The sequence below is a fragment of the Esox lucius genome, chromosome 12 (genome assembly GCF_011004845.1).
Source record: "Esox lucius isolate fEsoLuc1 chromosome 12, fEsoLuc1.pri, whole genome shotgun sequence".
In the NCBI taxonomy this organism is placed as follows: domain Eukaryota; kingdom Metazoa; phylum Chordata; class Actinopteri; order Esociformes; family Esocidae; genus Esox; species Esox lucius.
This window is the reverse complement of record NC_047580.1, coordinates 29,914,841-29,940,110: the sequence shown is the minus strand read 5'-3', so window position 1 is coordinate 29,940,110 and position 25,270 is coordinate 29,914,841. Positions and strand designations below refer to the sequence as shown.

At 45.4% G+C, this 25,270-nt stretch overlaps 1 protein-coding gene across 9 annotated transcripts in view; it reads left to right on the top strand.

The window, feature by feature from the left end:
• l1cama (L1 cell adhesion molecule, paralog a) overlaps window positions 1–25,270 on the top strand; it is a 71,842-nt gene that overhangs the window by 6,700 nt on the left and 39,872 nt on the right. Inside the window, exons 1-2 of one of the 9 annotated variants that reach the window (XM_034295912.1) lie at window positions 8,501–8,720; window positions 8,929–9,073. The exons of 7 other annotated variants lie outside the window; for them this stretch is intronic. The gene's annotated coding sequence lies outside the window, so the exon portion shown is untranslated. Of the gene's footprint in view, window positions 1–8,500; window positions 8,721–8,928; window positions 9,074–25,270 lie in introns of those variants that run through there. One more of the 9 variants, XM_034295913.1, reaches the window with a different exon arrangement.

The window sequence follows — 25,270 nt, the reverse complement described above, 5'->3', positions numbered from 1 at the left end:
TAAACAGGGAATAGGGGTTAAGATTAATACTGAAGGTAAATATGGAGATTTTATGGAGTTAATTTGATGGAGTAGATTTCCTGATTAAATCCCTCTCTCTAGAAGGGGTTGCCAGTGTGTGTGTGTGTGTGTGTGTGTGTGAGAGAGAGAAAGTGAGGGAGAGTGAGAGAGAGACAGAGTAAAAAATTTAAACTGCATAAAGAATTTTTAATACACCAGATAAATGAAAGCCTAATAATGTACAATATGCCTTACGACTTCAAACCTCTGTGTAATTCACAGAGCACAGTAGTGTAGAACGGAGAGACTCATATTTGATTTACGTTGTGAAATTAACGAATCCTTTATTTAATCCAACATTGTATTAAAATCAATATAACTCCGTAAATGTACAAGAGTTCCTGTAGTCTCATAAAAGGAAATGGAGTAAAATGAACAAAAACGACGTCCGCCCGTCTGACTCCCCCCCCCGTCTTTCAGACACATTGACCCTTCACCCCCCATCTTCCTGCTGTCTCCTCTTCTGCTCAGTTACTCTGACAAATTTGTCTTTGTCTCAGCATCACTGACAGAATTCTGCCCTTCCTCTGTTCCCTTTTACCAAACGCTACTCCTTATCAAAGGGGCTTTATGGGCCAACTCAATGGATCTAAAATTAGACTGAATCACGACTCTGTCCTCTGCAGTGTGGCTTACGTCTGCCCTGTGGGCTCAGAAAAATGTTCTGTTGACCGTACAGGAAGTGTGTGTGAGTCTGTGTGAGCTCCTGTGAGTAAGTGTGTTCGTGCGCATGTGTCACACGCGTGTCACATTGTCAGAAATAATAGAATGTGTCACAAGTGTGTGTGTGTCCCGTGACAGTTCTTAATAAATCACTTTCATCCTTCTGAACCCCCCCATCCCCGCAGCCCAACTCTCCTCCCCATCCCTGTCTTTGACGCCAGCGCATCCTGGACTCTACACACGTGCAGGGGACGTGCATATTCCCAACTTTAATGTGTCAGCCAGAGATGAAGGTGGTGACCGTTGTCTTGTTGACTCCAGTGAAGGAGCGAATAAAGTGCCCTGAACTGTTTCCTGGTGTGTGGGAGCGCTGATCCAGGATCAGACACCCACTCCTTTTGTTCTGATCTACGAGGCAAAACTGAACGTGTATCAGCATTTCTATTATCTGCCTTCTGCGAGTCCACGATTTACATTTCCTAGTGCGTGGAGCATTAGTTTCTAAGGTTAGGACGTGGCATGTGTTCACATGAAATGACTAGCCCAAATTAGAAAAACCACAGTTTATTTCTTTCACCTAACGTTTCCTCATTCAAAAATCTACACAAAATATCACACAGCTTAAAAATGATAATACATCGTGGATTTATGTCAAGTGTTTTGCCATCGCTGATTATAATGATGCTGCTATAACATCAGGATAATGTATAATTAATGTTTAATTTAATATTCATTGAATGTGAATGTAGAAACACTATGAATATGAACGTAGACACACCCTAACACAAATGTCACAGGTTTTTAAATTCCATACAATTCAGTACTCATGAATTGCTTATTAGAAATGTGTGACGGCACAATAAAAGGTTTTCTAATAAGGTGGTAGGTTGGATGTGTCCTCTACTCTATGTGACCTTTACTTGTTAGGTACTTCTATGGGACAGCATATTTTTGGTTCCAGGGAGAACGTTTTTGTTTTCCATATACACCCTCAGAAAGGGTTCTCCCTGGAACCAGAAAAAGATCTCTCTAACTGGGAGAGCTGAAGACCCTGGCTGTTATTTAAGGAAATGCCACTATGATCTTCCCTCTCAGTTTGTGTGTGTCAGCCATGATAGATTCATTAGGCTTGGATTACGTGACGTGGGTGGGGGATCAGTCGTGTCGAGTGTGTAATCCAAATACACTGTTGCTAATTTAATCTCACCTACTGAGCTGGTCCCATTATACCAGCCAGACACTCGCCACTGCTGGATGGGGGGGGGGGGGGGGTGACAAGGAGAAAAGAGAGAGCAATGAAAGACAACAAAGAGGGTGAGAAAGGAGAGGGAGCGAGAGAGAGAGAGAGAGAGGAGAGAGAGGGGAACCGCAGCATCTCCTCCAGTCAACAGTACTTGATAATACTGCCTGTTGATAAAACGCTCTCACATCTTTTTCCCCGAGAACTGCATGGGGGCAACAGAGGGCGACGCTTGACGAGACGACAGCCAGCGGGACGAGGGAGTGCGGATGACAACCTCTAAAGTCTATTTTATTTGACAGTGAAAAATGCAATGTTGATACAACAGAGTTTACAGCTTTTCTTTGCATTGTCAAGCTGCCTGTGTGTTTTAGTGTTTTCACTGGCTGGCAGGTTGAATGACTGGCTGAATGACTGGCTGAATGACTGGCTGAATGACTGGCTGGCTGTGAGTTACAGAAGAGAGAAAATAGGGGGAGGGGTGAGGACGAGCAACAAGGACATTAGTAGGAGAGAATAGTGAAGGATGTGAGAGGTGGGGAGGAGATGGAAAGCTGTCAACCAGGCAGCCAGTCACTCATCCTCTTCAGTTGTCATCCAGGAGTGAGAGACAAAAGACTGTTGAATCCATTTGAATCCATTACAGGTTGATGACATGTACGGCCCAGTTGTTTCCTCTGCTGTAGGTAATGGCTGCTGTAGGTAATGGCTGCTACCGCAAGTTACAGATTTCCTCAATTGCTTACAAACATCTGTCAATACTGAAACCACAAAACTCTTCACACAGTGTGCATTACCAACATGCATCATTGCAAAACAGTTAATCTCACCCCCAAAACTCACTAAAACCACCAAAATGCTTCATGCAAAACAATCTTGATCCACCAAAACACTGCCAAAAATTCTCACTCAGAAACACCAACTGTCACTCATAACACACTGACCTAAAAAACCCTCTATAATCACTAGCCTCTGTGTATTGTAGGGGCCAATGGATGGTTTGTGTAACAGCAATGGATGGTTTGTGTAACAGTGCTGCACACATTGTGATGTTAGCTCCTCCCTGGTCTGGGACATCCATGGTGGCTCTCTATCCAATCACATTTCATCCCCTGCGGTGTGTTTTTGCCAGATTGAATCCAGCTTCATCGACAAAGATGAATGACAGTTTTTCTCAATCGATTTGGTACATTTCTCCAATCTCAGGTAACTGCATCTTAAAACAGTTAACACAGCAAACTAAACACACTCTTATGTTGGCGAAACAGTTAAGTATTCACTGCACAATGAAACACAGCATTTTATTCTAGAAATGCATTATAAAAATTCTATATTAACATCAAAACTAAAAGTGTGTTCTCTGTTGATTTGAGAACAAATTCAGCTGAAGATACACAAAGAAATAAATGAAAATACATGTTTTTCATTAAGTTCTTTAATGAGGAGTTCAGGTGTATAACAATGAGTTGTCACCCCACAAAAAAACACATTATGCAAATAAATACATAGGTAAATAAAAAATTACAATATAAAATGTACTGCATTCATTGAATCAATTAATTTATTGATCATGCCTCTCAATTCCATCTGGCCAGAGAATTTCATCAACATCACAGCAAATATTTTCACGAGTCACGCATCGTGGGAAAAAACGCCTTGAATGCTGTATCCATCCTTGACCTGCTTGTGCCCCAATATCTCCACAGGCCTCCTCCATCGCTTGAAGAAGACTAACTTAGTTGTAAGGGCTGCCATCATGTACTTTCCATCTCCAAGAGGAGAAGAATTCCTCAATTGGATTCAGGAAAGGAGAAAATGGTGCAAGGAACACCGTCCATGAAATGTGGGTGATTCTCAAACCACTCTGGCACTAGTGCTGAATGGTGGAATTGGACATTGTCCCAAAACAAACTACAAAATTCTGCACCATTTGCTCCTGATCACCCTGAGGAAAGAGGATTTCATTGAGGATGTTTAAAAAAAATGTAGGAGCCTTGCTGTGTTGTATGGTCCCAAGACAGCATTGTGTGGCACAAGACCAGTTGTAGAAATTGTGGCACAGAGAGTGATGTTACCTCCTCGTTGTCTAGGGACATTGTAGCACGATGGCCAATCACAATTCTCCCTCTTCTCTTTTCTTTGTGAAGATTGAAGCCTGCTTCATCAATATACAGGTACTCATAATGAGTTGCACTGCTTCTAGAGTCAAAAGAACACAAGGTACAATACAGTAAGTTAGTGTCTTACAGTAATGGCATTGATTGCAGTCAATACTACTGTGAAACTGTTGCTGAAGTTTGAGTTCACACTTTGAAACAGCAGTATACATAGATATGCCTAAATATTTTCACGTACAGCAGCATGGAATAGTTTACGGACACATACTTAAAATTCAGGAAAAATATATCTTTGTGTTGACAGTAAAAGTGCAGTTATTGGGTTGCACATACTTGATCAAACTGGAATCGCAACTCCTTCACTCTAACGGAGTTCCTCTCAAAGGGCACTTTGTATACTTGCTTCATACGGATTGCATTTCTCCTTAGAACATGATCAATTGTGGAGAGACTGCATTGGTGGGTATTGTGGAACAGTTGATTGTCCTGTGTTATTCTTTGCTGAATTTCTTTGAGGCGGAGGGTGTTGTTCTGGACCACCATGTCAACAATGGCATGCTCTTGTTCAATACAAAGAAGTCTTGTTCGTCCACCTGAATGTTCTCTAACTTCAATTCTGAATTTTTTTTGGACAAGCAGGAATATTTACTGTGGAAATCTAGACCAATGTCAAACAAGACTACATGGACTCTCATTGTAGAGGTAGAATGATTTAGTTACTTACCTCAATTAACGCCATCCATGAAATCACCCACATTTCATGGATGGTGTTCCTTCCACCATATTCTCCTTTCCTGAATCCAATTGAAGAATTCTTCTCCTCTTGTAACTATTTCTGGCCAATAAGCTTGCCCAGTCATGGCTTGACCAGGAAATGTACCTGGCATGGTTTATCTACTCACGTTACAATGACTGGAGTGGTTAGCTCACTTCTATCATGCCCTGTATTTTTCTAACCATTGTGGTCAGAGCTGCATCACAGCTAATCAGCACATACTCATTCAGTTAGAAGCCATTTAGTGCAATTATGGTGGTGTTTAACCAGCTCTGTATGGGTGTGATCTAGGTCAAACAACACATTGGAGCTAGAAGTTCCTACAAACGTATTAACAGACAGGGACATTGTTCCGCAAGTTTTTACATCAGGACCACACTAGGAAAAATGCTATTTTCTACTTAGGCTTTAATGTAAAATCTACATTCGCCGTTTCTCTCAAAGGGCACAGTGTACAACACTTGGGTCGGTTTTCAGTTGAAACTGCGATCAACTGTGTTTAGGTTGACTACATATTCTAACATAATTAACATTTTCTTTATATTTTAATCTGGTTACTGCAGAAATGCACACCAGTTGCCATCATTCTGTTTTGGATGTGTTTTTAACCGTTTTGAGGACAGTGTGTAAGCATTTGAGAAAACGTGTGCTGTGAATATATTGTTTTGTAGGTGGTTGAGTTTGAATGAGAAAAGAGTTCATGGATTTAGAGTAGATCTCCTGCTCTCAGTCTTTTCAGTTTTCTGTTCCCTAAAGGTCAGAGTGAATCAGGTCACGCAGCTGCTGTATCTACAGCTATCACTACACCACTACATGGGGTCAGCAATGGTGTGTGCGTGTGTGCGTGTGTGTGTGTGGTGTGTGTGAGTGTGTGTGCGCAGCATGAATTCTTTGTGTTAATGTGGGTGAGCCAATGACTGTGTTTGTGTCTTCTCATCAGTGCCACTGCCGAGCCTTCAGACTAAAGGATGTGAGTTCAACTGCATGTGTGGATGTGAGGGAACCGTACAGGAGACAAAATAATGAGGCAGTCTGTGTCCACCCATAATGCACTGTGTTTTTGTCGGTGTATAATCACCTACAAAGGTGTCTGTTTGCATCAGCATCAAACGTCCTCTCACAGCGAGACAGAGCGACAACTACACTTAATGCTTATGGAGGAAATTTCTCCTGAGAACTAACTCTTGTTTAACACACATTATTAGCGGCAAAGGGTAAAGCGCGCCGGGGCCCGGCTGTCTCACTGAAGTGAACCAAGCGAGTCCTGGATTTGAACGCGTTCTCTCCTGAACCGTAGCAAGGTGAATAAGCTGCTGTGTCTGCCCAGGGGAATGAAGGAGAAGGGAGAAAGGGAGTGAGGCTGGGGTGAGGAGAGAGGACAGGACCATGGGGGACGGGAGAACACACCAGTAAAAGGAAACTGTGGGAAAACCGGAATGTTTTAATTTCAGAGGAGGTGACAGCGGTGGAAGACCGGGAGGAAAACGGAAGCCAAGGAGACTAGAATTTGGGAGCAGATGGGGTCCGCGGCAGGGTGGGAGGAGGGGTGACAGACAAAGCCATTAGAGGAGGAGAGTATAGACAGGCCCCAGTCCACACTAACGAGCCTAATGAGATAATTCTCTAGTTAAGTTACAGGGTGACCCCCAGGCTACAGGACTACTGGGGTTACACAGGGGGGAATCTGGGGGTGTAGGGTTATGTAGAGGCTGGGTAGAGGGGGAATCTGGGGGTGTAGGGTTATGTAGAGGATGGGTAGAGGGGGGATCTGGGGAGACAGGAGGAGAATATTAATTTGTAAAACATGCCTGTGATTGGGCAAGGATGGGGGGCGGCTTTGATAACTTAATAACTGAAGCTCCATTATCAGTAACCTCTTATCAGTATCGACTCTGTTATTCGAAAGTGATCCACTCTGGGCCAGACTAAGACAGGGAGAGAGAGAGAGAGAGAGAGAGAGAGAGAGAGAAAGAGAGAGAGAGATAACAGGAAATGGGGAGATCATTTGGTGTCTGTATTGAGATGTAGAAGGAGGGTGAGAGAGGGGAGGAGAGAGAAGGTGGGAGACAGGGAAGAGGGATGGAGGGGATGGGGAGGAGAGAGACCGATGGAGTGAGGCTGGCGGTGGGTAGAGGAGTACAGTGTAGACGAGGGGGAGCCAGAGTGAGAAGGAGAGAAGAGATGCCTGCAGCGATTGAAATGTCAGACAGAAGCAGAGAGGAAGGCAGTGACGCACCTGGCATCCAAACACACAGACACACAAACACACACACACACACACACACACAAACTGCAATGCTTCTCAACTCACCTGCTGCAGACACCACCAAACTGTGACGGTAATTAGTGAGCAACAGAAAGAAGACGGGACTGACTGATAGGGACAACAAGACAACACAAAGGAGTCGAGCACGCCACAGTAGAACCGTATCTGGAGTTTCTATGTCTTGTTTTGTCACCACTTGCCCTGGTGGCGTTCTGATTCTAATCCCTCCCACCCGCCACTGTTTTTCTCTGAAGTCAGGAAATAAAACGCCTGTTTGTATTGCAGTGAGATGAATTATATTTGTAGTTAACAGTTTAGCGGTGGCCTACTGTGGTAAATCTATTTAGTCCCTATGGAACAGACAGCTGGTTGTTGGAGTATTTGGTTTAACCTGAGCAGGAAGTAACTATTTCTGGCCAATAAGCTTGCCCAGTCATGGCTTGACCAGGAAATGTACCTGGCATGGTTTATCTACTCATGTAACAATGACTGGAGTGGTTAGCTCACTTCTATCATGCCCTGTATTTTCCTAACCAGTGTGGTCAGAGCTGCATCACAGCTAAACAGCACATACTCATTCAGTTAGAAGCCATTTAGTGGAATTATGGTGGTGTTTAACCAGCTCTGTATGGGTGTGATCTAGGTCAAACAACACATTGGAGCTAGAAGTTCCTACAAATGTAATAACAGACAGGGACATTGTTCCGCAAGTTTTTACATCAGGACCACACTAGGAAAAATTATATTTTCTACTTAGGGTTAAGCTTTAATGTAAAATCTGCAATTGGAGTTAAGGCTAGAATTGGAGTCAGTTTTAGGTTCAGGCATTACAGGTTAGGTTTAGGGTTAAGCATTAGGACTAGGTAAAGTTTAGGCATAACGATTTGGTTATTGAGGTTGAGGTTAGGATTACGATTAGGTTTAGGGGATGGGTTTTCTGGTTTCCAAAAGGATAGAAAAAGGAAAGCGTTTGTATGCATGTGCGTAAGCGTGTTTGCAGGCGAAAAGCGTACGTGTTTGCATATGTGTTACTGTGTACACAGGTGGATGATTATGCCCCCATGTTCTTTGTGTGTGCGTGGTTCAACAGGTTACCGTGAGGTTATTTTCATTTTGGGCATTTATTTACAGTACATACGTTTATTTTTTATCATTGCTGGGTGGCTGTCATTTTATTAATTGTATAAGCACTTTATGGTCTTGCCTCAAGTTTCAGAATCAGGATGACGTCACATTGTATTGTGCATCATTTTGCCTGATTACCTGTTTTATCCGGTTTGTGCGTCCTCTTTTTTTTATTCTCGATTGGAGAAAGTATGGGATTTTTTTTGCTGGAGTTTGTTAACGTGGATAACTATACAAAATTAGTCTTGTGTTCTTTACACTTGTCAGAATAGTTTGTCAGTTTTTGTAAACATATTAGTTACCAATTTTATGTAATTATATTTATGAGGCGCACATTCTTTTTGAAAGCAACGCTAGCTGCGCAGCGCGACGGTAGATGGTTTTCATATACTTGGGATGCTTCCATCTGACAAGTGAGCAAGAGCGTGCAAGTGAACTGATGCTGTGGGGCATGTTTTGTCGTCCACTGTGCGGGTATGTTTTTTTGTATATTATTTTCAATCGATATAGTTGTGTATTTTACTTAATGTATTAAATGTATTGTATAACTCTGTAATGTGTGCTAGGTGCGTGCACAGCGATACTTCTACCTAAAGGCTAGCTCTGGGTTTGGTGTACTCTGGGTTGGAGAAGGTGCGCGAGAGCATGCAAGTAAACTGATGCTGTGGTGCATGTTGTACAGGTGAAAAATAAAAGTCCAATATCAGCCCAATCCCTGTCTTCAGGGTCACATTCATTATATTACACACAAAGCAGAATTGGCCCGGCTACATCAGCAGAGCTCTTCATCTCTGGATCTTCAACTGGTCTTCGAGCCCCAGGGAAAGGTCAGCAGATATTTTATTCACTCTCTCTCTGGTCTTCTTATTTACTTTCTATATATATTATTCCCTCTTTCCCTCCCCCTCCTCTTTGTTTCTCTCTTACACTGTCTGTTTCTTTTTGGCTCTTGCAGAATAGGTAGGGGGGAGCTGGGGTAGGTAGGGGGGAGCTGGGGTAGGTAGGGGGGAGCTGGGGTAGTTAAGGGGGAGCCGGGGTAGGTAGGGGGGAGCTGGGGTAGGTAGGGGGGAGCTGGGGTAGTTAAGGGGGAGCCGGGGTAGGTAGGGGGGAGCTGGGGTAGTTAAGGGGGAGCTGGGGTAGTTAAGGGGGAGCCGGGGTAGGTTGGAGGCAAGGGGGAGACCCTTCTGTCGTATTTCATATTTTAGCAAGAAAGAAAGGAGAGGAATGAGGGAAAGAAGTAAAATGGACCAATAGAGAAACCAGCCCAGACTACACTGAAAATAATAGGGATGAAGAGAGAGATGGAGAGAGAGACAGAGAGAGAGAGACAGAGAGAGAGAGACAGAGATAGAGAGAGTCAGACTGTGACAGACAGACAGAGAGAGAGACAGACTGAGACAGACAGAGATAGAGACAGAGATAGAGAGAGTCAGACTGTGACAGACAGACAGAGAGAGAGACAGAGAGAGAGACAGAGAGAGAGAGAGAGATAGAGAGAGTCAGACTGTGACAGACAGAGAGGGACAGAGAGAGAGAGAGAGAGATAGAGAGAGTCAGACTGTGACAGACAGAGAGGGACAGACTGAGACAGACAGAGAGAGAGAGTCAGACTGAGACAGACAGAGAGAGAGAGACAGACTGAGACTGACAGAGAGAGAGAGACAGGGAGAGAGAGAGACGGACTGTGACAGACAGAGAGAGACAGAAAGAGAGAGCGAGACACTGAAATCTCCACTCTGCCTTTTCGCTGTATTCACAGGAGACGGGCTAAAGATACTTCATATCCCTCAGCTATCTAAAGACAGACACACACAGTCACTCAACACTCGCTCTCTCTTTCTCTCCTTCATACACACAGTACAATCACATACAGGGTGCCAACCAGAAAATGGCAGATGGGCGGATGGACATGGTGGAACAGGTTTTGTGTGTTTGTTGAAGTTCATGCTTGTCGCTGGGATGCTTTGCGTATGGGGGCTATTTAAATTGGTGTGAGTGAAACCAAATGTCACATTCTTGATCCTCATAACAGCAGTGTTGTGAGCCGTGGCTCTGAAACTAATGTTGTGACCGATCGGGGGGGGATTGTCCAGACACACACACACACACACACACACACATACATACATACAGGGATTTTCCCGGACCAAGGCAATACTGCCATCTGAAGATAACAGTGTGTCTTTGATGGAGCCTAGCTCGCAATGCTTCCCAAATGCCACCCTACTGACTATGTAGTGGCTGACTTCTGACCCGTCACGCACCAGCAGGAAGGGAATGATGAGCCATTTAGAACTAAGTCTTAACACTAAGGAACAGAGAAAGGCTGCTTCGCCTTAGATTTCCGTAGCGGCCTCTATTGCTAATGATTGGATTTGCTGCTATGCTTAAATAATTGACTGTACTGTATGATGATGATAAGAGATGTGATGGGACTGCAATACAAGCTGGTGTGTTGATGATGATGATGATAAGAGATGTGATGGGACTGCAATACAAGCTGGTGTGATGATGATGATGATAAGAGATGTGATGGGACTGCAATACAAGCTGGTGTGTTGATGATGATGATGATAAGAGATGTGATGGGACTGCAATACAAGCTGGTGTGTTGATGATGATGATGATAAGAGATGTGATGGGACTGCAATACAAGCTGGTGTGATGATGATGATGATAAGAGATGTGATGGGACTGCAATACAAGCTGGTGTGATGATGATGATGATGATAAGAGATGTGATGGGACTGCAATACAAGCTGGTGTGATGATGATGATGATAAGAGATGTGATGGGACTGCAATACAAGCTGGTGTGATGATGATGATGATGATAAGAGATGTGATGGGACTGCAGTACAAGCTGGTGTGATGATGATGATGATAAGAGATGTGATGGGACTGCAATACAAGCTGGTGTGATGATGATGATGATAAGAGATGTGATGGGACTGCAATACAAGCTGGTGTGTGAAATGGAAAACGTGTTTTGTTGCATGTTCCAATTTCCCCTAAAGCCACTTCTGTTTTTCTATGCTTGTGACAACGTGTGGCCTGACCCTGACCCAGGAATCAATGTTCTCCCTCTTCTAGTCATAATCCTACTTCTAACAATCCTGTCCCTGAAATTAACCGTAACCTAACCTGGAGATGCCTGGAGGCAGACGCATGGGGACATATATGGGGGGAGACAGACCTTGGGGGGAGACAGAACCGGGGGGTGGGGGGGAGTGGTACACGACAAACCTTCCAATATACACGTTTGCATTTCATGCTGTGCAGGACAATTCCCAGAACAAATATAATATCCAGCGTTCGTAGGCTTTCTAAGAGATTAAAAAAGAGAGAGAAGTGTGGAGGTGGGGCTAGAGGGTGTCAATCACTGTAGGAGCCGATGTGAAGATTGAGATGGTGCTGCCGTGAGGGAGGGACCGTAATCTCATGACTCGAGACAGCGTTACAGACAGGCCTTACACACAGGTTATTACAGACTGTCATTACATACTGCCATTGCAGGCAGCCATTATAGACAACATTACAGACAGACATTACAGGGAGCCCTTATAGACAACTTTACAGACAGACATTACAGGGAGCCCTTATAGACAACATTACAGACAGACATTACAGGGAGCCCTTATAGACAACATTACAGACAGACGTTACAGGGAGCCCTTATAGACAACATTACAGACAGACGTTACAGGGAGCCCTTATAGACAACATTACAGACAGACGTTACAGGGAGCCCTTATAGACAACATTACAGACAGACGTTACAGGGAGCCCTTATAGACAACATTACAGACAGACGTTACAGGGAGCCCTTATAGACAACATTACAGACAGACGTTACAGGGAGCCCTTATAGACCACATTACAGACAGGCGTTACATGCAGGCGTTACGGACAGGAGTTACGGACAGGAGTTACGGGCAGGCGTTACGTGCAGGCGTTACGGGCAGGCGTTACGTGCAGGCGTTACAGAAAGCCATTACAGAGGAGGAGCACCGAGGTTCTGTCCATGCCGATGGGAACACATCGACACGCGCCAGTTTCAACTTGTTGCGGGGGGGTCTGGTTACTGAGCAGGGGTTTATGTAGTCAGTAGCATCTCAAAAATCTGAAGAAATGTCCTCGCTAATTCTCCTACCCTTCATCTGTCCGCAGCTCCCTTCATCCTACTGCTGCTCCCACCTGAAGGTGAGGAGGTCTCCTCCCCAGGGCAGTGATCATGGACATTGCCTTCTGCCGGGTGCCGTCTCTCTGATGGGATGTTTAATGGGTGTCCTGACTCTCTGTGGTCATTTACTGCAGGAGAGGCGTTAATCTCGGTGCCCATGCTGAATGTCCAATATTTCCTCAAACCAACATCATCCCCAGCTTGCAATTGGCTTGTTCGTCCCTTGTTCTCCCGCCTATATATGAACAATATCTAGTTTTTTCTGAAGTATATAGAGAGAGAGATGCAGAGAGAGACATAACGAGCAGTGGATGAAGGGATGATTGTCTAGCAGTGGATGAAGGGATGATTGTCTAGGGGGGAGGGGGGGGGATTGCAGCATGCTATGGCTGGAGTCAGGGTTGCCATGGTGATAACGGGTTGCGAAAAGGTATGGAGGAAGGAATGGGTGGTATTGACTGTTCTGACACACACTCTCTCTCTCTGTCTCTGTCTTTCTCACACGCACACACACACCAGAACAAACAGAATTAGTTCTGACTCTGAGTTACACCGGTTCTTTAAGTAAATAGACTCTCATGCTCACCAACCAGCTAACAGACACTGCCACCCTCACCCACCAGCTAACAGACACTGCCACCCTCACCCACCAGCTAACAGACACTGCCACCCTCACCCACCAGCTAACAGACACTGCCACCCTCACCCACCAGCTAACAGACACTGCCACCCTCACCCACCAGCTAACAGACACTGTCATAATTTCCCATCAGTTAGAAACTGCTCGCCTCTTTGAACTTCTCTGAACAGCCTTCGAATGGCAAGCAAATCCCCTTAAACTGACTTCGGATGTAATATAATGACTCAAACCATTTGGTCTGACGTCGCTTTTGTTCAGTGTGTGCTTTCTAGTGTGTGTGTGTGTGTGCGTGTGCGTGTGTGTGTGTTTTGTGCAGAAGAAACGCTGAGAGTCACCAGAATCATAGTCTAATATTCTGTGGTGTAGGTGAAGATGAATGATAGATTTAATAGATATGTTGGGAAGTCTCCTCTGGGGACATGACACATAAGACATGCACATCACCCCCCCCCACACACACAAACCCACATTCACCACTCACACACCCACACACACCCACACCCACAGTCAACATACAACATGCGCTCTCCTTTCCTCTCTCTCTCCTTCCCTTAATAGACTGCCTAAGTGGAGGTTCTGTCTGCTCCCAGCTCACCTGTTAGTGTGATTTCATCAGGAACACTTACACAGTAAGTGCTGCCAGTGCAACTTTTTATCCAAGTTAATGGGGCCACTAGAGAAGAAGACGTGTCTTCCTGACTTGGTTAATTGCATTGTGATGATGGCAGTAATGGGAATGGCGAGGATGATGATGCTGATCAAGTCAGAAGAGGTTTTCCGTTTTCCTGAAACGTAGATCCCCTCCGCCTGGGTGCCTTCCTTTAGTGTGGTTGCAGACTTCTGGTTTCATGCGATATGGTTGTTTTCAGGAACTGTTGGAGATGTGTGATGCCACAGACTTTGAAAGGTACCGTCACATTGGGATTTATTTAGTTAATATGGTATGTTTGGTAGGTTTTCTGGAGCTACTGCAACAGAAGCTGTTCTACACAGGATGGGGTTTTCTGTTAACCGAATAATTAATATTATGAGGTGGGCTAGGAACATGCAAAGGGTTATTTTAGGTACCGACTGGGGATATTAATTTCATCCCAAGTGTTTTCCCTCATCAGTATCTCTTACATCTTGTGTCTAAACTCATCAATGTTTTTAAACAGAGACTTCAATTGTGTAATGCCATATCCTGGAAAGGATCCGCTTTCAGTTTGTGTTGCATCATCCTATGTGTGTGCGCGCGTGTGTGTGTGTGTGTGTGCGTGCTAGTGAGCATGTCAGCACATCATTTTCCCACAGTAGATTGGCCACTGGGCTTCCATGCAAATGCTTTACAAATGCTTTGCTTGTCCTGACCTTGGCCTGCCTACAGCTCATGTGGTGGTAGAGAAGGGAATGACTTGGATTAAGGCTGACCCAGCAAGTGCCTACCAAGGCTTCCAACTTATGTTGTAATGTGTTAAGCTTGAGGGAAAGCATCTGCTTAACAATGAGCTCTGGGAAATTGAGTTCTAGTAAGGTCACACAGTATTGAACACACCCCCCAAAAACAATCCTACAGAATAAATTGTCTTCCCAGAAGAGAAATGCCCACCCCTAAAAGTAGAAAGAAAAACAGTGTGCGGGGGAAGGAAGATAAAAGCGAAGTGAGTAAATATATCTTTCTGTTATCCGTAGAGGTTAGAACTGCAAATATGTTTTCAATTCTCCCCCTGTTTCTATGAAGTGAGTGGGGACCTGGTGAGGAGGCGTTTAAATGAATTGTGATCTGATGTTGCTATGGCATCCCAGGTGACAGTTGGCCTGTTCCTGGGTGGGGTGGGGTGGGGGGGGGGGGTGTATCACGGGGACAACGTCTGTGATGGCCGACCTGTTGTGTGTGGGAGTCAAAGGTGGGAGTTGACAATATTGCGAGTGACTTCGTCCATCACACCTGCTGGTTCCTGGGGTGTGGATCGCGTGGTAACAGTCCATGTGGAGACGACTGTGTGTGTGTGTGCGTGCGTGCGTGTGTGTCTGTCTGTTTTTGCATGCCTTGTCACATGAGCTTGTGGTGATGGCAGCTGTGTGTTCCGTTCATTGCCAAAGGCCACTTATCACATAACTCTGGGGACCTGGGGACTTGCCCAGACTCATCCTCTCCCAGACTCATCCACTCCCAGAAACACTCTGCACGCTGTCCTGTTGTCCCTGCCTGGCGTCCGTGCTGTCCTCTCTGTCCTCTCTGTCCTCTCTGTCTGTGACCCAAATGAACTGCACAGACCTGAAGCTCCTTGCTGCCATGACAATGTTGCGTACAGCTCTTCCTCTTCCTGATCTGGGCGATTCGTGCGCGCTCTTTGTTTTGCCGATTGTGTGACTGTGTTTTTTTTTATTTGGCTGTTACGGTTTTGTAGACATTAATGTTGTTTACGGTTCTGGTTTCCCCGTTGGATTACAGTTGTGTTTCTTCTCTCCCTCTGACAGTCGGACCTGATGATGTTAGAGTTAACGCTGGGGGAGACTGTGAAGCTGATGTCAGCTTTTCTCCCTGGCCAGCTCTGGTATATACCGTCTACTGATTCCTCCTATAGCTGTTTCTCTCCTCCGAACCTTTGCATTCCTCCTCCTGTCATCCCTCGCTCTTCTCCTCCCTTACCCTTTTCTCTCTACCAAGAGTCCTTACAGTTTTCAGCTTCTCAACTGGATAATCTCTTTCATGATCTCTCAAACCATAGTGATATACAGATGGACGGAGACACGCTTCGTAAATCCCCAATATATCAACGCACAATAGCCGTTTGTCTCCATTAAATTCAAGAGGGAAAAACAGAATAAAGAGCAGTACGAAGGAGAGACACAGCACGGCTGGATGAGGAGGAAAAGGAGTGGTTGGAAGAGAGGAGAGCTCTAGTGGGGGAGGTGGCGAGAGAGGAGAGCTCTAGTGGGGGTGGTGGCGAGAGAGGAGAGCTGTAGTGGGGGAGGTGGCAAAAGAGGAGAGCTCTAGTGGGGGAGGTGGTGAGAGAGGAGAGAGTGCGGTTGAGCAAGATAATGACAGAGTAGGAGCGACATGAGTGGGAGAGAGACAGGGAGGGAGTTGGATGAGGGAGATAAAGGGGTGGGGGGGGGGGGGGGGAGAGGGAGAGAAGGTCACTGGTAATGGATTTTCCGCCTAATTTCATAATGTCATGATTGCTTCTGTTTACCCGGGCTAATGTTGACAAAGGCCCAGGCGGCATTTGCAGGCATGTTGGGTGCGTGTGGCCCCTCTCTCCTGGCCCGTCTCGAGGCCTGATTGGGGACCTTCATCGGATGTGCTGGGCCCTCTGCACTGCGTCTCCTTGTTCTCATGACAACATGTTAATGACCTGTCTCCACCCACTGTTATGGGACCTGGGCGGCACAACTGGCCTCTATCTCATGTGTCTGCACACCTTTGCATGGGCCACTGAGTGACATGGACCTTTAACTCGTATAGAAGACACTGTTATGCAGAGTGAGCTACAGTAGAGAGCGGACACGTTCCCACGCGTTCTCTTTCCTTGTGTAGTTCCTTCATTGGGTCATGCTTTATGACCCTCACTGGTCTGGTATCTCTGGGGTCTAGGCTGATGTATAGAGCTGGATACATGCTGCATTTCACAGTTTTGGTAGTTGGCAGCAGCAGCACACAGGACAACACACGGAAACACAGCAATCCATACAAACATGGTGAAGAACTGGGGACTTAAATACCATTCGAAATGAGGAATAGGAAACAGGTGTGTGAAGAGAAGCGTTGCAGCCCTCGGTGGTTAGTATACCTGCAAGACAGAGAGCCCCCGGGGTGGGCGAGGCACCGGGGTGGGCGGGGCACCGGGGTGGGCGGGGCACCGGGGTGGGCGGGGCACCGGGGTGGGCGGGGCATAGCTGAGGCAGGTAGAGCGGACGTTACAGGGGTTGTTTCTTCCAAAATTCCAATAAACAACGAATGTAATGTGTTTTTGTACGGTTGTCGGGAATGAATCCTGGCAGATGCGCGGACTAAAACCCCAAAGAGAAGGCTGGAACACTGTGACAATGCTGTGACAAAGTAAAAACTCATTAGAAATACAGGAACTTAAGAAGTAATGTGGGGAACGGAGGAATGCAAAGGGCTAATCAAGTCTGGAGTTTCTAAGCAAGGGGTCAAACTCATCCACAGACAGACCAGTAACTGCTGGTTTTGGGTTGTCCCTTTCCATTCATCTCCAGTGAACAGTTAGACAACCAGGTGAGGGGAGTTCCTAACTAATCTGTGGCTGTGAAGTGTCCCTAAAGGAGAAATAAAAACCTGCCGACTCCTGTTTCCCGTGGAACGAGAATTAAACGTTCATATTTGTTTCTCCGTTGCATCATATGAGAAACCATTTAGTGTGGATGTGTAGGCTGGGTAAAATGTTTAGCATTTGTGAGCGAGTGTGTGTGTGTGTGTGTGTGTGTGTGTGTGTGTGTATAATCTCCATGGCAGCAAGGGTGTGTCAGTTAGTAATTAGGGAGCTTGTCCTACAGGCTCAGTAAACTGAACGTCCCAAATGAAACACTCTTCCCCACCTGAAACACTACTTTTGACCACTCGGCCTGGTGAGCGCTATGTAAGGAGTAGGGTTCAAAGCATTGGACTATGTAGGCAATAGGGTTCCATTAGGGACATATGGTGTGTCTCTTTGATGGTGACACTAACGAAGCAAGCTAACAAGACCCAGAGGCTGTGTCTGTGTGTGTGTGTCTGTGTGTGTGTGTGTCTGTGTGTGTGTAGTCTGTTAAGAGGCTGGAAATGGCTGGTTTGTTTGACGCTCCAACAAGTCAATGTTGACTCGACATCTTATGCATTTTAATCATGCTATTTTCATTCAGATTTATGAAGCTATTCCACTGTTTTCTTAAAAGCACAACGGTTTTTCACTTTATTTTCTGAATCTAATTTCTGATCTATATTAAAGTAACCAGGAAGATTACCAAAGATCTTTGCCAGGGAATCTATCTAATCCCGCCCACTATACCCAATGTAATCTTTTGCGGTCACATAATCAAGTATCAGTCTTCACTCCAGTGTTGTTATCAATACTATCCAGACTATTTAAGCCCTGCTAACAAGCTAGTAGAGATCACAGGATGTGTGTGTCCATCTGTAGAAGTCCCTCTCTTTGTTATCTGACCAGAGGATTAGCTAACCTATTGAATGACTAGCTGTCTGTCTGGCTCTGTGACAGCTGATCTACTTACAGACATCTACTTACAAGGCCCAAACAGAAAAATTACCAAAACAAACTTCCTGTATGTGGGGATACAGTTAACTAGAAGGTTATACATGCATTCATATTTTAATCATTCAGCTTAAACTCTTATCCAGACCAAATTACATTATGGATTGCATACATTTTAACATTCAGTACTAAGTACTAGAATTAGAATAGAGGGGATGAATGAGCCAATTGGAAGCTGGGGATGACTTGGTGGCCATGATCATATGAGTGCCAGATTGGACATGTAGCCAGGACACCAGGGTTAACAACACTGCTCCTACTGTCAGTACCACACTGTGGTAAACCTACTGTGCACCCATCTACACACACACACACACACACACACACACACACACACACACACACACACACACACACACACACACACACACACAGAGGATGAACTAGCTGACATAAATGGAGTGAAGACAAATAGAGCATAGATGTGCTATGTAGGGAACATGGAGGACCATTCAGTCATGTCTGTAATGCAGTCGATTGATTATGGGCCGTGGACGTCAATGAACCCATAGTTGAGACATTTATGATTTTTATAGATTTTACATTTCTTATTGGTTGAATTATTCATTGATTTCTTTCTGGAGGTTTTTTTCTGGAGGTTCCTTCTTCTTTCTTTTTTCCTTTGTTTCTCACCGTTTTTCCTGTCTTCTCTGTTAAGTCTTATAAATATTTTAGGCTTCCATTGTAACCTCAGTCTGAGGTGTATGAAGATCTTTTTGGATCTCTAGCCAACACTGTCTTTCGCCCATTCTCTCTCAGCCCTGTCTTCTCTCTCAGCCCTGTCTTCTCTCTCAGCCCTGTCTTCTCTCTCAGCCCTGTCTTCTCTCTCAGCCTTGTCTTCTCTCTCAGCCCTGTCTTCTCTCTCAGCCCTGTCTTCTGTCTCAGCCCTGTCTTCTCTCTCAGCCCTGTCTTCTCTCTCAGCCCTGTCTTCTCTCTCAGCCCTGGATTCTCTTCTTCCGCCCATCAGGCCGGACTCACTTCTCCTCGATCCCCCCATCTCCTCTCCTCCCCCTGCATCCACAACATTTAAAGCCCTCCTCTTATCCCCCTCCTCTTCTTTCAAACTGTTCTTTTAATGAGTCCTCTCCTTTACTTTAATTATTCATCCTTCTTTTCTTTCCTCCATTCCTCTGTTGCTCCTATTGTGTCCTGAGGGGGAAAACATCAATAAATAAACAAACTGGCCACCGGTAGCTTTCTCCTCCTGCAGTATAGACAGACCGTATAGGCTAACTGAGGGAGGGACGGAGTGAGAGAGAGCGAGACAGGAGGAGAGAGGTTGCTAAGGTAAAACGAGAGATTATGTTAGGAGAGAAAAGTGAGGGAGGGAGGTGTGGTGAAGAGAGAGTGAGATAAAAAAAGAACAGATGGAGGAGGAGTTGAGGGTAGGTGAAGGGAGAACGCTAGATACAGGACAGATTGAGAGGTGAAGGGAGAACAGTAGATGCAGTAGGAGTTGAGGGTAGGTGAAGGGAGAACGCTAGATACAGGACAGATTGAGAGGTGAAGGGAGAACAGTAGATGCAGTAGGAGTTGAGGGTAGGTGAAGGGAGAACGCTAGATACAGGACAGATTGAGAGGTGAAGGGAGAACAGTAGATGCAGTAGGAGTTGAGGAGAGGTGAAAGGAGAACGTTTGATGGGGGGGAGTTGAGGGGGAGGTAGAGGGAGTGAGAAAGTGCCTGGAGGATATTATGTCTCTCTACACTCTTTACCTCCTTTGACTTTCAATCAAGATACGTTAGAAAGAGTCAATAAATATTAAGTCTCACAAAGAAGAAAATCCTTTGAGTATTTCTGCAGTGCTCCCGTGCTATCTCTCTCACTGTTAGCGTGTGTGTGTGTGTGTGTGTGTGTGTGTGTGTGTGTGTGTGTGTGTGTGTGTGTGTGTGTGGGTGGGTGGGTGTGTGTGCGTGTGCGCACGCATGTGACTATGAGTGATAACGGCTAACCAGGAGGGAACATGTTGGTTGTCTGTACGTGTGTATGAATAACTGAATATATATGCGTTGTCAGAAGGGGGGATACTGATGCTGTTGCTGTGTGGAGAGACTCAGTTGTCATGGCAACGTGGATGGAGAGGGTTGAGTAGGAGGTTCTTGGTCCCCACGACAACCTTTATTTTCTCCATCTTTTTGTCCCTCCTATATTAGCCCTTACCCCTGGCAAGACAGCAAGGAGGGGTGGGGTGTGTGTGTGACAAGACGGATCGGGGGAGTGGAGTGGGTGTGTGTGTGTTGGTGGGGTGGGGCTGTATATAAGCACTTGCTTGACTTCCCATTACAGTGACTTGAATGCCAATTGGATGTATGTTTCTGCGTAGTGCTGTGTTATTTCTCGTCTTCACATTCTGCTGACTTAGAATTAGCATGAAACAGGGATTACATTTGATGTTTTCCCTAAAGATCTACACACCATGCTCCACATTTTCAAAGCCAAGGAATATCAGCGAAAGTTTTCCTGTTGAATAAAACTCCCAAAAAACTAAAATAGCTTCTCCCTAATCCTTTATCTGGCCCGCTAACTTATTCAAACTGGTCCGTGGTAGGTTTGGCTTGGAAATGAAGTATTGATGTTAGGGGCTGGACACCGTTTACAGAAAGACAAGACGTCTGTTGTTGTGCCCTTGATCAAGGCACTTCTGGATAAGAGTTTCTGCTGAATTCCTTCAATATAACAATACATTGTAATGGGGAGGGCGCAGAACCGACCCAGAACAAGTGTCCAGGTGCTTGGAGGTATGGAGGAAAAGCCAACCCCTGGTGGTGGGTGGGGCGGAGGTGTCTGGGGAGGCCTTACTGCAGCGGTTCTGGAGGGACGGGTGGGGCGGTCCAATCTTGGGCCACCTTTTTCCCCTTCCTCTCCTGGTTGTATTCCTTTCCCTTTGGTTCCGCCAGGCAGTTTTCCCTGGGGCGATGGACCGACGCCGAGGCTGGGGAGGACACGTCCTGAGGCAGTAGTCAGAAAACAAGAATCAGTTACAGAGACGAGCTGGACTATGCTGGGATAGAATGATTGTTGAGCGCTCATGTTGTTCATTCAGGGAGAGAGTGCATGTATATTTAATTAGATAATAAAAATATGCATTACCAATGGTCCTGGGTCTCAGACCGCCTGTCTCCGGTCTGGATCATAGGTAACAGGTTTCAGACCCATTGGGATCCAGCCTACTTTAACCCCTGGATTCTCTTGCCTTTTAAATCAAGAAAGAAAATGGCAGAAATCGTTTTAAATGCAGAGGGAAGCCCTGGAATATTGGTTTTGGTCTATATGTTGTGAAGAACCCCCCCATCCAATGAAGCTGCAGGATCTCAAATGAATCCCATAATATTACCTTTTGGTTCCTAGGCAATATGGAGCGAGGAGTGTATTTAATTAAAGGGTCAGAGCAGAGCTAAGTGCTCAATATAGAGGGAGAGTTGGAGGGATGGAAGTGGAAAAGGTTTTAAGCCAAGTGTCAGGTGTCCTGTTGGAGAATATAGGAAGAATGATAATGGAGGAGAAGAAAGGAGAACAGACAACGGCAATGGAGAGAGAACGGTTGATAATGGAGGAGGAGGAGCACGAGAGAATGATTTAATAAAGGAGGAGAAGAGATAAGGGTTGATAATGGAGAAGAGAGATATTGAATGGGGGAGAGGGAATTGAAAATGGTGGAGAGTGAGGGAGGCAATAGGGCCGGTTTTTATTCCAGTGAAAACCAATCACAGCCCCACACTACCCTACATGGTGCTCTTATTAGGGCCAGATTCCTAGTCAAAGCACTACAAAGCGCCATTTGGGACACTGTCAAATATTGTTAGCTCCTCAAACAAAACCTTGGAGGAGTTATTATCTATTGATGTTATCTCACCACAAAACCATTTTTGAATTGCTGAGATATTTTGTTCCAGTCTAGATTATTCTGGTAGTATTCAGTGCTAGATGATTCCTGGTAGTATTCAGCGCTAGAGGATTCCTGGTAGTATTCAGCCCTTGATGATTCAGGTAGTATTCAGCGCCAGATAATTCAGGTAGTATTCAGCGCTAGATGATTCAGGTAGTATTCAGCGCCAGATGATTCCGGTAGTATTCAGCGCCAGATGATTCCGTTCCGTACCCCAACAGTACCTCTGAATACAGGTTACAGGTGATTCTGCTTGTTGGGTATCATATCTAGGGCTGAATTCCAATAGGGATTCCACATCACTTTGCAAACTAGTACAAGGTGGTGTACCTGCTGGTTGGCCTGTCATGCAGGAGGTTCTTTCAGTACTTCGTGTGGAAAACTAGGCCTGCAAACACATTATGACGTATGTAATGAATTGTCATAAATAATTCAAATGTGCAGGCTAATAGGGCTTGTGAAATCATTCAGAACCCTCCAAATATAAAAGGGTTCTCAGTAGAACCCCTTTACTCCCTGGGCACTAGGTAGGAACGTCACCCCTGGGGTACTAGGTAGATCAGCACCAACCGAAGAACCCATTGCTTATCCACTTACAGTAGCTGTAGCACCTTTTTAGTAAGAGTGTAGGACACGACTGACATAGTGGTGACTACGTACAGTATCATCCACCACGCCTTAGAAGGAGCTGAAACAGGTAGCTGGCTGATACCAGGCCGAGGGCTCTGAGAGGACTCTCTCTGTTACAACCTCATGCATTACGAATGACCCTGAGAGGGAGAGAGAGAGAGAGAGAAGGAGGAGGAACAGAGGGAGAGAAGGAAAGAGAGACAGGGAAAGAGAGGGAGACAGAATGGGTAAGAAAGACCAAGGCATCCAGGCAGCTATTGGTAATCTGTCTGGGACAAAACCAAATATAAGGGGAATGCCAATGGTGAAAATGAATTATGGATGTATCCCTGCTGGAGAGGCTAGAGACGGAGAAGAGAAGGCAGGTATTAAAAGGGGATCTGGTATGGTTGGAGACCACATACAGTATGGGGTGAATATGAATTATTCATTTGGGTCAAATGGATCCTGTCAGGAAGAGAGACAGAGCCATGTATTGTACATGTAGGAGTGATTTGTCTGTGACTAAAGTTGACTAAATCATATATTTGGTGAATAGAAATTAGAAATGTTAAATTGACCCCTGGCAGAGAAAGAGGGGAAACAAAATAAATGGAAGGAGACAGAGAGAGAGAATGAGTGAGTGAGAAAGAAAGGAACAGAGAGGAGAGGGAGAGAGGGATAAAGAAGTAGGGTGTGATAGGGACAGATAGGGGATGAAGATATAGAGGGAGACAGAGAGGAGGGAGGGAGAGACAGAGGGATGAGGACAGAGAGAGGAGGGAGGGAGGGAGAGATAGAGGGATGAAGACAGAGGAGGGAGGGAGAGATAGAGGGATGAAGACATAGAGGAGGGAGGGAGGGAGAGAGGGATGAGGGAGGAGGAGAGAGGAATGAAGACAGAGAAGGGAGGGAGAGAAAGAGGGATGAAGACAGAAGAGGTTGGTCATTAGACAGAACGACAGGGAGAAGCAGAGGATGACACATGTACAATAGGTGATCGTTCTTGGCCTGAGGACCAAACCAAATGCATGGTGTACCAAATGCCGCTGGTACACATACATTATGAATGTGGGTGAATTTGGGGCAAATTATGGCGACAGGAAGGAGAAGGGAATAAATAATTAACTCCACAGGGGGTCCCCGACTTACTCTCCCCTCCTCTCAACCTTTATCCCTTCCACAACATGGGTCTTGTTTGTACATCTCACTAGCTTCTTCAAACACAAACCAGAAAGCCCAACCTACAATTAGTTGTTTTTTTAAATGAGCCGTAACCCCAGCTTAACCGTGCTGTTATCCTTCTGCCTAACCGGACATAAGGTTAACATCACAACCCTAACCTTCTGGCTGTGGAATCAGATTATTTTGGCTATGGGGAATATCGGTTTGTGGTTATAGAAGCTCCTGTTGACCTCTCTGCTCTCACCTCCTTTCTGGTCCTAATTCCTCTTTATTCATGTTATGACGGGTGAAATCCTCTCCCAGTTTTTCCATCTGGCCTTCTCCCTCTTCTCGTTCTCTGTATCTCTTTCGTTTCCCCACCATCCCACATCCCTTCATCACACTATGTCCTTCTCTCTGTCTCTTCTACTCTCTTGGTTTACCAGACAGACCCTTAGGGGATGAGGGGGTAAAGGGTGGCATGTATTAATTTATTTCATCTCCTCTCCCCTCACCCCCTCTCCCCGTCTCCCCCTCTCCCCCTCTCCCCTCTCCCCCTCTTCCCACACATCTTCACACAGCTTGAGGTGGTTAATATTTAAAGAGAAGGCATGACAGAACACAGGACCTGCAAATATACACACCACATGCATAAAAACACACAGACATACCCTTACGTGTATTAACGTGACTGGGTGAGAGTGGAATGTAATAACAAAGAGTATTTTCAAATATGCAATTTGGTTATTTCTGTGTCGGGTTATATGCTACCAGAATGATGTTTCTTTTAGCAAATAATATTTTTAGAAATAGTATATCTGCCTCAGTATTTTTGAGGTAGAGCTTTTTTTCAGGTAACAAATGAGCCCGGGCAGAACACTTTAATGAACAGATTAATATTGAGGGGCTACATTTTGAGAGCTAAATCTAAACCGATGTTTAAGCAGTTACATTTTAGGATGCTGAGCTGTTGTACTGTAGAATGTGTTATTTCACCCATCCATCAATCCATCCATCCATTTATCTCTCCTTCCTGTCTTTGACAAAATGGTCTACGGAACAGTCCTAAAGGCCCCTCTGAGTGTGACAGTCCAACAGGCCCCTCTGAGTGTGACAGTCCAACAGGCCCCTCTGAGTGTGACAGTCCAACAGGCCCCTCTGAGTGTGACAGTCCAACAGGCCCCTCTGATTGTAACAGTCCAACAGGCCCCTCTGATTGTAACAGTCCAACAGGCCCCTCTCAGTGTGACAGTCCAACAGGCCCCTCTGAGTTTGTCAGTCCAACA